The sequence below is a fragment of the Bubalus kerabau genome, chromosome 1 (genome assembly GCF_029407905.1).
Source record: "Bubalus kerabau isolate K-KA32 ecotype Philippines breed swamp buffalo chromosome 1, PCC_UOA_SB_1v2, whole genome shotgun sequence".
NCBI lineage: Eukaryota > Metazoa > Chordata > Mammalia > Artiodactyla > Bovidae > Bubalus > Bubalus kerabau.
The window spans coordinates 247,073,125-247,087,048 of record NC_073624.1 but is presented as its reverse complement, the minus strand read 5'-3'; the positions used below and the strand labels follow the sequence as shown (position 1 = coordinate 247,087,048).

The following is a 13,924-nucleotide window of genomic DNA, read 5'->3' as shown; positions in this document are numbered from 1 at the left end:
GCAGCCGCTATGGAAAACAGTATAGGAGTCTCAAAATACTAAAATAGCCTTATCATATGATCCAGAATTCCACTTAGGGGCATATATCTGTGCAAAACCATCATTCAAAAACATACATGCATCCCAATATTCATAACAGTGCTATTTCAAAAGCCAGGATGTGGAAGCAACCTAAGTGTCCAAAAACAGATGAATGGATAAAGATGATGTGTGCATGTATGTATACATGTATACGTGTGTATCTAAGTATACACACAATGGAATGCACACTACACAGCTATAAATGATGAGAAAATCCTGCCATTTGAAACATCATGGATCGACCTAGAAGGTATTACGTTAAGTGAAATTAGTCAGACCAAGAAAAACAAACACTTGATTATTTCACTTCCAAAGTAGAATCTGTATACAAAACATAAACAGAAATGGACTCACAGATACAAAGAACAAACAGGTGGTTACCAGAAGATAGGGTTTTAGGGGACTGACAAAATATGTGAAGGGTATTAAGAAGAACTTCTAACTATAAAACAAATACATCAGGGGAATGTATTCTACACAGAGGGAGGACACTCTTTAGTACTGTGACAACTTTTATGGTGACGACAGTAACTAGGGCTTCCTGGGTGGCTCAGCTGGTAAAGAATCTGCCTGCCATGCAGGAGACCCTGGTCCAACTCCTGGGTCAGGAAGCTCCCCTGAAGAAGGAATAGGCTACCCGCTCCAGTATTCTTGGGTTTCCCTGGTGGCTCAGTCTGTAAACCATCTTCCTGCAGTGTGAGGGACCTGGGTTCAATCCCTGGGCTGGGAAGATCCCCTGGAAGAGGGCATGGCAACCCACTCCATTATTCTTGCCTGGAGAATCCTTCCCCATGGACAGAGGAGCCTGATGGGCTACAGTCCATGGGGTTGCAAAGAGTCGGACACAAAGAGTGTGTAAGCACAGAGAGTAACAGGAATTATTGAAGTGATCATTTCATACTGAATAAAAATATCGAATCACTATGTTATACACCTAAACTAATATAATATTGCATGTTAATCATAACACAATAAAATTTAATTTCTTTTTAAAAAGGCAAACAGACATCAGAACGATCGATGATCTGCCCCAGTACCATTTATACGCTCATGAGTTGTGATCCTATTTGCTCACAGTGGCCTCTTTTTCTTGGGACATGTCCAGCACACTTCTCACTTGAGGGCCTTTGCTTTAGATCTTTCTCTCCCAGGACTGATTTTCTCCCAGATTTCTTGCTAAGTAAACTCCTTCACTCTCCTTGGTTTTGTTTGTTTGTCTTTGTGGCCATGGAAAACCCCTACCTCAAGGCGACAAGCGATCCTCCCCATCACCCTCTTCAGGCTGGCAAATGGTCTCTGCTTGTCTCGAATGAACAGTTATCTAGGCTAAGGTGCCAGTAATATTGCTTTCCTTTCCCGTTTGTCACTGTGAATATGCAGTTTTGGTGGCAACCATCGTAACAGCCTTCATTTATTAGAGAAACTTGCACTTTGCATACATTATTCCTGATTCTGATAGCATTGCTATATGGTTTAAGTATTCTTTTTTTTTTTTTTTAAGAGAGCTATCAGAAGAGAGAGACACATAAAGAGAAAATCACAGCTAATATCCCACAATATGGATAAGACAATGAGTCATTTGTGTCTGGCTCTTTGCAACCCATTGGCCTGTATGTAGTTCACCAGGCTCCTCTTTCTATGAGATTCTCCAGGCAAGAATACTGGAGTGGATAGCCATTCCCTTCTCTAGGGGATCTTCCTGGCCCAGGGATTGAACCCAGGTCTCTTGCATTGCAGGCAGAGTATTTGTCATCTGAGCCACCAGGAAATTTTTGCATTACCCCTTAATTATAAAATTATTTGTGATTATTTATTTCATTTTTTTCTATTTCCTAGTTACTATATATTCCCAAATGTTTTTACAATTAGAAAAAATAAAATCTTAAAATTGTTGTTTAAATCAGTATAGAAAGTCCAGTCACCAGGACAACAACATACTCTAGATTCTAGCAGTTTCAATTATATTGATTAAAAACAGGTTCCAGTATACCTGCTGCCACAGGACTCCAACCATTCCCTTAGATTTTCTTCAAAACGTCAACACAATTGCCCAAATATTCAACTACCAATTGGAGCTAATTGTAAGGATTTTCTCTGGAAGGGAAGCAGAGGTCAAGAGTCAGACTTCAGACACAATTTGTCACTGACTTTTTGGGTAAATCACGTTATCCTGTTAGGCCTCCTGTGTCTCATTTCAGAGAGTTAAGACAAGGTGATTCCCAGACTTCCTTCCAGCTCAAGTCCATGAAATAATAGTAGCTTTTTCTGCCCTATCCATGTTGTCCTAGGAGGTCACCAATGAGTAAATTACATTTGGAATGTATTAAACCTCAGTTGTTCTGGTTGGAAGAGAGGCCAGTAACTAAAGGACAAGAAGGGCCAACCACACACATTCTGGCCATTCAGCAGTTATCTTTCCAGAAGCCTTATCCCCTGGCTTCTGGGCCCAAACAACACAATCTGCTTAGAGTTCTGCCGTCCTCACAAGGTATGATTTATCATTGCTATAAATTATTCAATTTATTAAAAACAAACAAACAAACAAAGAGTTCATCCATTTCTCCCATCTCCCTCACCCCCATCCTCTGGCAACCACCAATCTATTCTCTTTATCTATAAGCTTGTTTTTTGTTGTTTTAAATTCCAAATATAAGGGAGATCATATGGCATTTGTTTTTCTGTCTTATGGCTGAATTGTATGTGTGTGTGTACACAAAAAGGGAGAGAGGGGATAGAGGGGAGAGAGAGGAACTTTCCCACTCCGCTAGCATTTTCAAATCCCCTTTCTGTGCTCCATATCTCTTTTCCTTCCACAGCATAGTCTTATTATTGTTATTACATTCCCATTCCATAATATGTACTCAAGAAGAGCAGAACCATTAATTTTTCCCAATAGTCACATTTCTACTACCTAGAACAGAACCTGGAATATATCAATATCTCAACAAATATATTTGAATAAACTTTCAAATATTTATCTATTTGCTGTTTTATTTGTAATCTATTGAGTAACCAAATTTTCTAAATGAGAACAAATATTTACACAAATAAACATACTAAGACTTGACAATACCCACATTTGTTTTAGTGGTCAATACTGCCCTTTAATTGCTGGCAGAAACTCTCAATTTCCATAATAGAGTTAAAAAAAATAAAAAGACTTTAGATTTGTGAGTCAGTAGCTCATTACCTTAGGTATTAAAAGAGGACATAAATTGAAATTAAATAACTGCTATGTTTTCTAGTGTAAGAGCTTTCTCTAGTAGTTTTACTATAGAAGGTACTAAGAAATTTAAGAAAAACAAACTAAATTACATCTTATGTTTCTTATAGACACAGTGAGAAATCAGCAGAGAAGGCTTGAGCTGATGAATTAATGCACTCTTGGGTGTGACTTTTGACAATTAATAATCTTTAATTAATTTAGTCATTGTTTGCCCTTCAAGATAAAAATGGATATCTATTCATTCTTAGGCCATTATTTTATTTAACACAATGAACTTAAGTTGAAACTCTTCTGAGTGGCAAACTTTATTACAATTATATCCACTTTAAATTAATAACATCTCACACAAGGAGACTTGAAGATATGTAGAGGCCCCAAGCAATGAAATATCATGGCCTCATTATTCCCCCAATCTTATATTTAGTTCAAAATAGAAACCTATTAAGTTTAAATTAAGTATGAGGAATTTGAAATATTTTCGCCATAATGGCTAATGTTTTTAAATTACATTGAAAAAATAGGTAATTTCACATATCACAAAATTTTAGCACTGAATTGAAGAAGTTACCTCAAAAACTTGTAACTGAAACCCCAGATTTCAATCTTATTTGTCTCCTCTTATACAGTCAGCCTACTCCTCAGAGGATGGACAACAGTTTTACACATGCTTCTCAAGAGGTTATTGGCTTTCTTGGGAGAAACACACAAGGCTCTTCCATTTCAATTTCTTTTGGGCATATCCAGCCTCTCTCCCTACTCACACAGAGGTCAAACAAGACTTGCTCTCACACCAGCATGCACAATGAAGTGGTTCATGAGATATTTTTGCTCTGCACACCAATCTCCCCAGTTTGGGAAACCTGATGCTTTATACAGGAAAATTGATGTCCTCCCAAACCAAAGTTACCAAACATGCTACTGCTGCTGCTGCTGCTGCTAAGTCGCGTCAGTCGTGTCCGACTCTGTGCGACCCCGTAGATGGCAGCCCACCAGGCCCCCCGTCCCTGGGATTCTCCAGGCAAGAACACTGGAGTGGGTTGCCATTTCCTTCTCCAATGCATGAAAGTGAAAAGTGAAAATGAAGTCGCTCAGTCGTGTCCGACTCTTAGCGGCCCCATGGACTGTAGCCTAGCAGGCTCCTCTGTCCATGGGATTTTCCAGGCAAGGGTACTGGAGTGGGGTGCCATTGCCTTCTCCGAAACATGCTACTAACCTTGAGTAAATTTCCTTTCGGCAGCAATCCTCTTTCCTTCCTCCAGACCAGCACCTTCCTTCTGAACTCGGGTAAAACACCTCTATTAGCAGCACATCATAGCCTTTGTTTGTAACACCTGGAGATTATAGTCAATTAGCTACCCACTGAATGCCAGGCAGGTCAGGTGTGTTTTATAACTTTAAGTTCCATGCCATGATGAAAAATATATTTTTTCAGCTGACTGGAGCAAAACTGGAGGCTGATGAGGGAGAAAAAAGAAAAGAAAAAGGCACTGTTTTTAATGGTTCCACTGTCCTGTAATAAGTAATGGCTGCAACTCTCCTGCATCCCCATAGTTGAAATGAAAACCAGTGGAGCACTCAGCTTCATTTCAACCTGATGTTCCAGAGGGTTTTAGGAAAAGGTATAATACACATTCTTATTTAAAGAATTTTTAAAGGCATGAAATATAATCTCTGAATTAACTTCAAAGAAACTGAATCCTGATACAGATAAGAGGCACCAAGCTTTAGCAGTCAGTTGGCTCTTTGAAGACCTTCTGCTGTATTTCATGTGTTGTACCCACCACTTTCCTACTTGGGGAAAGAGAAAAGGGGAAAATGATGAACATTTTCTACCTGCATTTTTACCTACAAGAACTAAGATGATGTCTAAGATATTCATGAAGATAATGAACTATTATTTAAGGTTGGTGAAACTTACTCAAATATCAAAGGACTCAGTGACACAAAAGAATGACTGAGGGTGTGTATTATCATACATTTTACTATTTTACCTCTATGACTCTAGCCCAAGCCTATTTTTTTTTCCCTCTCTCATTAAATAAGAATCCAGCATCACTATTAAGCTTTAAAAAATTACTTTGTTGATCTCATAATAAGAGACTTTGGTCTCTTATTATGCCTTTCCAGTCTCTGTGATACTTAGACTAAAAAATTTATTGCTTCTTTGCATTTTCAGATCCTGGAAAAAAAATATATAAGGGCTTATGCAAATAAGATGGGGAAAAATGATTTGTTGTTTGTAGGCCACACGCAATCCATTGATTAAGCTACTTTATGTGATAAAGTAATTTTATGTCAAAATATTACCTTCAATGCAGCTGGAATTTAAGTATTTCCCTCACCTCCAAAATAATAGAATCAAATGGGAAAAGAATGCACACATATTTGTCCTTTAATTAAAAACACAATCAGAAACACAACTGCAGACTATCACCTATGAATTCAAATGCTAATTCTTTCAAAAGAAGAATATATTTGATGTCCGCCTTTGAAATATAAGAAATACACAACAAAGAAAGGAAGAGAAAAATGCCATAGGAAGTCAAACACACATTTGCAAAGCTAATTGAGCAAATGCACCACCATTTGACATTTTGCTGAAAGAAAAGCAGCCTTGCAGCCAGATAAAAGAACAATGCAAACAAAGCCAGAAAAATACACAGTCTAAATTGATCTGTTGAACCCCAAAGCACCAAGATAGCCTTGTACAAAGTGTGAAATTGAACTGTGAGCCACAGAGAAAATTTTTGTCCTAACACTTCCCAAGATCAGAGGGAATTGTAGGTGATCTTCCCTTCTTCTTTTATTTTCCTTTGTAAGAAACTAACCCATCTGAAGGACAAGAGTCTTAAATCCGGAACCCTCATCAGAGTTCACAAATGAAACACACAAATGAGGATTAAGAAGATTTCCCACCAGGAACATTACAAAGGAGAGTTAGGAATGGGGTGTAATGGGGGAGTCCAAGAGCGAGTACAGACTTAATTACCTTTCCAGCCCATAATAATGCAGTGCACTAATTTGCTAGATTTGGCTTGTTTCTGAATCTAAAACTTTTGCCAAAATTTCACTTTCAAGGGAAACCGAGAAAATCAAATTCTTACTTTGTGTTTCTTATTAAGAACTGAGCCCCTCTGACATCTTTGCACAGCCCTGTTTCCACTCAACCCATTACTGAAATGAAAATGCTATGATTTACATCCTGGTTCACACTGGCATGGAGCACATATCGCACTAGGAATGACAGAACCTCATGGAAAATAAAGAACTTCTTATAAGCTCGGCATGGGATGCCAAACAGCTGCTAAGTGAGAGGGCCAATCATACTCTCCCTCTGCAAACATCCCCTTGGACCTCATCAAATTCCAAAAAAAAAAAAAAAAAAAAAAACCCACACTGAATCTATAATAGATAGGAACCTGGCTTCAGGTGATACTGTTAACCTCCTAAGGTACTTGTAAGACCTTTTCAATTTAACCCATATGCCCTGCAGGTTCTCTCCTGTATCATTGGAAAAATAATGGTTCTTTCCTTTAAAAACGTGGCCTTGGGCATGGACAGCTGCCTGGTGCGCTTACAAAGTTACCTGTCTGCTTTGATACTGGCTTCTTCTTTAATTGCAGTGGTGTTGTGGAGAGAAAAGCCACAGCAGGATTTTTCCCTTTCATTGGCCTGATGAGCACTTTGGGGTCTGCCTTAATAAAGTCCTGTAGGAATATTTTCACCACTGTTCAGAGGAAATGGGGATATCTTGTTAAATTAGTTTCACTCCACAGTGAGGATTTGTGGGGAGGAGGCAGAACAGGAGATGTTTGCCCGGAAAGAACTGTTTCTTGATTCAGCTTCTCCATACACACGGGCCCGGGTGGCCTGTGCGCTTTCCCTCTTCATCAGTACCTCCGGGGAGACTTTCCCACACCCTCCTGGCAGGGGGAGAGCAATGAAGGCACAGAGTCTCCGGTGGATCTTATTTCCTGTGTCAGTGCAGCCTCCCCCTTGCCGATACCCATGTCAGAGTACATTAAATTCAAAAAGGTAGATTGGCTTAGCTCAAGATGCAGTGGGGAGGCTGCACACAGAAAACAATAGCAGCAGGGTACAAGGGGCCCCTTCAAAGAAGTAAATTAACTCAACAACCAGCTGCATGCAAAGGAGTCATGTGTGCAGGGCCATCACAATCCTGCCACCAAGGCTTGATTAATATTAAAATAACAATTATGCATATGTAAGATTTCGGAACAAGGGATCCCTCCCATTTCTGAAATCTCCTCAATATTTTTTTCGTTAACAGCTACTCTGCCTTTTTCCTCCTAGAGTCTATTGGTTAGAGCCAGAAAAAAAGAGGAGTTCTGTAGGGAACCAGGTTCTTTGTAGAACTGTAGACTTCTTATGCAGCAAATCCCAGTAGCCAGGAAGCAGTGATTTCACGATTTATTAGCATTCAAACAAACTCTGTATAGATTCTCTCCTTCCCAGTTTCATCCTTAATATTCTATACCAACTCCAATCTTGTACGTGTCTGGGTTTCAGCCTGAATACAGATCCATATATGAGTCTCTCAGACCCTACAGGCTCACTCTGAAGGTACATTTTATTTTTACATGGTCAGCTCTGCATTTCACCCAGCAAAACTGATAAATTATTAAGCAAATATAGCATTAAAAGGGAAATGTGGGAACTCAAGAATACATAAAAGAGGAAAGAAAAAAAAAACTTCCCTTATACATCATGAAATGAAAATGTTCACCAAAAATCCTTTTCATTCAGGAAAAAGTACATTGAGAACCAACCGTGTGTCCACTGAACACTAAATTGCATTCCTAAATTATAAATTAAAATTTCATTAACTATTTCCATTCAAATGAGAACTCTGCACATTGAAAATTTAATTGACTTTTCCAAGGTCACTCAATTGATAGAGCAGGAGAGTTAAGACTGAAACCAAATCTCCTTATTCCCCATCCAATTTCCTTTCAACTCCACCACACTCCTTACATCTCAGTGTCTAATTTCCACGTCCAGGTCTTAGAAAGTCCGAGGACAGAACACAGAGGCTTTGATTGTGACTGAATGTCTCAGTTGTATTGTCAGATTCTCTGGGGGAATTATAAATCTCCCCAAGTGCTTAACCAATTACCATTTCTCCCCCCTCATTTTCAACAGGCATAGTCTTTGGAGAAAACACTTGCACTAAATTACTCGGGTCGTTTATATGGAATGACAACTTCTCTCCTAGTCAATTCAGTCTCCTTTTCCACTCACCGTCCTTTCAGGTGATGGATAATTCTTGTATTCTTTCTAAGGAGACATCTCACTCAAGTATTTTATTTTTCCTCCTGAGCTATATCTCTATTATCACTTCAGTTTTGTCTGGGGTCCCTTTTTTGCCCTCAAATGTAAACAGAAGATTCCATTAAAAATATTTTTAAGGGTCTCATTTAAGAAGAACCATTTTCTGTGACTCTTTAGATCCCCCTCATCTAAATTTATATTGCTTTTTCCCATGAAGAGAAAAGCTGACTGCCTAGTGATAGCTCATATAGGTTCATACTTTTAAATGAGAGCTTTCTGAAGAGTGCCACTGATCTACAAACTTTATGCCAAAAGTATTTGGTTTGAGAAATAGATAATTACAAAATTAAATAAAGATAGGTGGATAGATAAAAATCTGTGATGTTTAATGTTTAATCTGCTGTCATTAATTATTTAATTTTAAGATATTAGCCATTTGTAAACATGTGACATGCTCATTTTTATTCCAAATGCAATTGGCAACACACACACACACACAGATACACAATTTTTTTATCTTCCAAAATAGTCAAATTATCTAAAATTCATTGTTCTCTAAGAAACAATCACTTTTAATTTTTTAAACTATCATTATTTAATACTTTCTACATTCATGCCTCTTGTATTTCCTATTTTTACAAATATATTCTAAGGAAATCCTCATGGATATATAATAAGATTTTCTAGAAGACTATCTAACACAACGCTGTTTTAGCAAATTGCTGAACAATAAATGTTAAACACCAGAAAATCAAATAAATATATTATGCTATCTTTTATGTAATTTTAACCATAGATATTTAAAATTATGTGATAGAAGACTGAAAAGATACTCTTGATTTATTTTGAGTGGAATAAAATAAGAACTACCACACATATCATGATGTCATTTTGGTAAAAGAACACACAGATGGACAAAAGACTTAAAGCATATGCATTTAATAGGGTACATTGTTTTTAAGAATCTATCAACACTATCTTGGTTAGCCTTGCAATCCTGCAAATAAAGCTGGTCTTAGGAAGAGAAGATTACAAGCTCTTATATATGAAATTTGAGTTTTAAGAGTTTGTTCCCTAGTAGGCTCTCTGGCTTCTCTTTTTCCTCTTCTTCATCTTGCAACTCCACAAATGTATGCTTTTATCTTAAGTGTAATGTCATTGTTATCACCAAAATAACAAATACTTCTGGCTAAATAAAGTTATATTTTGTTAGTCATTTATATATCAATGAAACTGAGTTTGCCAGAATTTTTCCAAGAAAAAAAAGGATTTATAAAGAAGGCAGCAGAAGCATAAGTAACTGGGTACACACCAGTTGAATCTCTTTATTCCATTGAATATCAATTTCCCCTTCAGGGATGAGATCAGACTATGATGGGAGGCGATGTGTATCAAAGGGGGAAAGAGACATAAGAAAGGAAAAAAAAAAAAAAAAAAAAAAAAGGAGCCCAGAGGATCTCTCAACTAGAGGCTAGTTTCATTGTAATGGTTTCCAAATATATATGCCCATCCAAATCATCATCGCGAGTGCTTGTTAAAACTACCGGCCTTCCTTTCTGATCCCATCTATCTAAACTTGGATTTTAGTGTCCATATTTTGAAAATCTTAAGTGGCCTTAACATAGCAGGAATGTAAAATAGTGTTTGGAAACCATTGGTCAAAGCAGAATGCTCTAAGAATATTACTTTCTAGCTTAGATTAGAGAGGTAAATAGGATAAGTAATAAAGCATTTGATCGACTTACTGTTTTTGCATCATTGTTTCTCACCCCTTTTACGAAGAAAGGCGGAAAATGCAAGCAAGCTAGAAATGCTATTTGACTAGAAGTATAGAACAATTTCACCACCATGTTTTGAAAACACTGTTATTCATAGCCATGTCTCAATAAACATTTTCCACTAGGGGTCATAGAGTTAAAAGCCTCTTTGTTAAGTTGATAAGGCACTGAATTACTTAATATTATATCTGCTGAAAAATCTCAGCTTTTAATGTGACCATTACACATAGAAGAAATCAATGATTTCATCAGCTTATTAGGGCCACTGCTCCTGTGTTCAATTCATTATGTGGAACTACAATGGTTGCCAATGGATATGGCTTTGAACATTTCAAGCAGATTCATTTTTAGTTTCTGATTCAAAATTCAGTAGATGTTCTGGAAAGGCTGCAGTAGGTAATGAAAAATATACATCAAAATTTTATTTAAAAATAAGCTGAAATAGAGTAAAAACAGGGGAATCTAGTCTGGTGATTAAAATCTTGAGCATTAAAAAGGCAAGTGCCTTCTGACCTAGCCTCTATTTTTATTTGGGGATAACTGTCATTAAATTGTTGTTGTTCAGTCACTAAGTCATGTCCAACTCTTTGTGACCCATGGACTGCAGTATGCCAGGCTTCCCTGTCCATCACCAACTCCCAGTGCTTGCTCACATTCATGCCCATCGAGTCAGTGATGCCATCCAATCATCTCATCCTCTGTCACCCCCTTTTCCTCATGTCTTTAATCTTTCCCAGCATCATGGTCTTTTCCAATGAGTTGACTCTTCACATCAGGTGGCCAAAGCATTGAAGCTTCAGCTTCAACATCAGTTCTTCCAATGAATATTCAGGGTGGGTTTCCTTTTGGATTGACTAGTTTGATCTCCTTGCTGTCCAAGGGACTCTCAAAAGTTTTCTCCAGCACCACAATTGGAAAACATCAATTCTTCGGTGCTCAGCCTTCTTTACGGTCCACCTCTCACATATATACTTTCCTGGTGGCTCAGATGGTAAAGTGTCTGTCTACAATGCAGGAGACCCGGGTTCGATCCCTGGGTTGGGAAGATCCCTTGGAGAAGGAAATGGCAATCCACTCCAGTACTATTGCCTGGAAAATCCCATGGACAGAGGAGCCTGGTAGGCTACAGTCCATGGGGTTGCAAAGAGTCGGACACGACTGAGAGACTTCACATTCTCACATGTATACATGAGTACTGGAAAAATCATAGCTTTGACTAGATGGACCTTTGTTGGCAAAGTAATGTCTCTGCTTTTTAATACTCTGTCTAGGTTTGTCATAGCTTTCCTTTCAAGGTGCAAGTGTCTTTCAATTTTGTGGCTGCAGTCACTGCCCACAGTGATTTTGGAAACCAAGAAAATCAAATCTGCCGCAGTTTCCACTTTTTTCCCACCTATTTGTCATGAACTGATGGGATTGGATGCCATCATCTTAGGTTTTCGAATGTTGAGTTTTAAGCCAGCCTTTTCACTCATTAAATTAAGCTTCCTTATTTCATTTTTGCCATAAACATATAGAACTCAAACTTGAAATAATTTGTCTTTTTGGTAGCTCGAGAGTAGAGATTAGTCATGCAAATCTAAGTTCATTCTCCAGGCATACTTTGATATGAGAAGCACTAGGGTTAGGTTGTCCATTGCAATCTATGAAGTGGTGGGTGGGTGTATCTGATTTAGAGGAGAAATACCGAGGCCAAATGACCTCACAAATCAGCCATATCCTTGAATTTACTGGCCTTCCAGTTTACCAATAATAAATCGATATGTTGATTTTTGCCTCTCTAAATTGTATGCCTACTTTTAGTTGATCTAAAGAGAGAAAGGAGGGTTTTATTTAGGAACCCCCATAAAATCCCACTTAGGGCATGCATGGAAGGATTTGGGGGCCCTCTCCAAATTACACAGAAAACCTCTACTTCAAGAACCAGAACTGATTTTTCTAATTCCAAACTTCCTGTATCTACTCTCTTACTCATGAATACCTTAGGATTCAGCTACAGGTCCTTGTCCAAAAACAAAACCAACCCCAGAGAATATTTTCATAGAAAGTGACTTAAAATTTGCAGAGGTAGTTTAACTTACTGGTGAATAGGGTTTGATGGCGCTATATATATATATATATATTTTTTTTTTAATATACATTTTCTGGTAATATGCTGTTGCTCCCACACCTCACCTGGGAATGGGCATGCAGGCCTGGCAAAGGTACAATTAACTGTTCAGAGATGGATACCTAGGCCTCCCCCACCAGGGCCATTTCCACAGATTTGTGTTGTTGTTGCAGCTAGTGGAGAAGATATTCCTTTTGCATCTCAATTTTAAACTTAATCTCAACCTTAATTTTAATTTTGATTTTAATTTCAAGTTGACAGTATGAGTCTGGAGGCTTTTAGGAGTTATGTTTTCTATCTCTTTTGGAGAAAGTTTTGCTGAAATACAAAATATAAGATCAAATGGAAAGGGCTGTGGCATTTTTGGCCTTTTCGCAAAACAGCTGCACAATCTAATGCAAACTTTACTTTCCTTAAGCCAATATGAGTTGAGCATCTGTGTTAGCAACTGAGTCCTGTGTAAAGCGAGAGGCATATAAACTTAAGATAACTTTTCTCCCACATATGTAATATACATATTATGACCTTGAAAATTAAGATAATACAGAAACATAAAATACTCGACTGAGGTTAAAATGTTGATGTACATTTTCTTTCAGTATTTCCTACACTTTTTACAAAACATATCTGTGCATGCATGCATACAAATGTCCACTTTTCTTTACTAAACAATTTGTCATGAAAAATTACTTGATGCATTGTAATTTGCATGCAGCAGAACTTACTATACAGCAAAGACTGGCTCTTATCCTTCCTTCCACCTTTTTTGCCTTCTTTCCAATGAATATTTGAACCTTACAAGGTTCCAGGAATTGTCCTCTGCACTTAGGATACAATGATGAGCAAGAGAGGTTGGGTTCCTCTTTTTATATGAAAATTAATTTTTGGTGGGTTAGACTATATTAACAAAATAAATGAAATAATCCCAGATAGTATAAATAGTCCTAGAAAACAAGATGATGTGATAAAAGTAACAGGGAGGGGAGGAGACAATATTAGGTAGGATTGTGAGGTCAAGGTCCTTGGAGAAGGTAAGATTTGAGCTTGAAATTGATGAGAAGAAACAGCCAGTCATTTAATCTTGGGTTGGGAATTTTGCAGGCAGAATGAAGAGCCAGTGCCTGGACTCTGTAGTGGGGATGAGCTGGCTGGGTCTGAGGAATGGAAGAAAGGGGTAGTACCCATGTATAAGGAGTGGAGGGAGCAACAGAAGAACAGGTAAGAAAAAGTCTTAGGCAAGGACATACAGGACTTTGGAGGTTGTGCAAAGGAATTTGTATTTTCTTCAAAAAAAAAAAAAAAAACATTGCAATGCTTTAAAAAGACAGGTGAAACAATCTGTTTAGGATGTTAATTCACTGGAGACACCCACAGCTTGCATGATGCTGGTAGCGATTGAGATGGAGAAGAGTAGATACATTTGTGTACATTTCTGAG

At 37.9% G+C, this 13,924-nt stretch overlaps 1 long non-coding RNA gene across 3 annotated transcripts in view; it reads right to left on the bottom strand.

The window, feature by feature from the left end:
* The window catches only part of LOC129637956 (uncharacterized), a 67,285-nt gene extending 60,655 nt beyond the window's left edge, over positions 1–6,630 (bottom strand). For 2 of the 3 annotated variants that reach the window (XR_008707647.1, XR_008707650.1), the window contains exons 1-2: positions 6,297–6,630; positions 4,521–4,761 (exon numbers count right to left, since the gene is read on the bottom strand). This is a non-coding gene — a long non-coding RNA (uncharacterized LOC129637956). Of the gene's footprint in view, positions 1–2,006; positions 2,176–4,520; positions 4,762–6,296 lie in introns of those variants that run through there. The other variant, XR_008707644.1, reaches the window with a different exon arrangement.
* Positions 6,631–13,924: the final 7,294 nt, after the last annotated feature.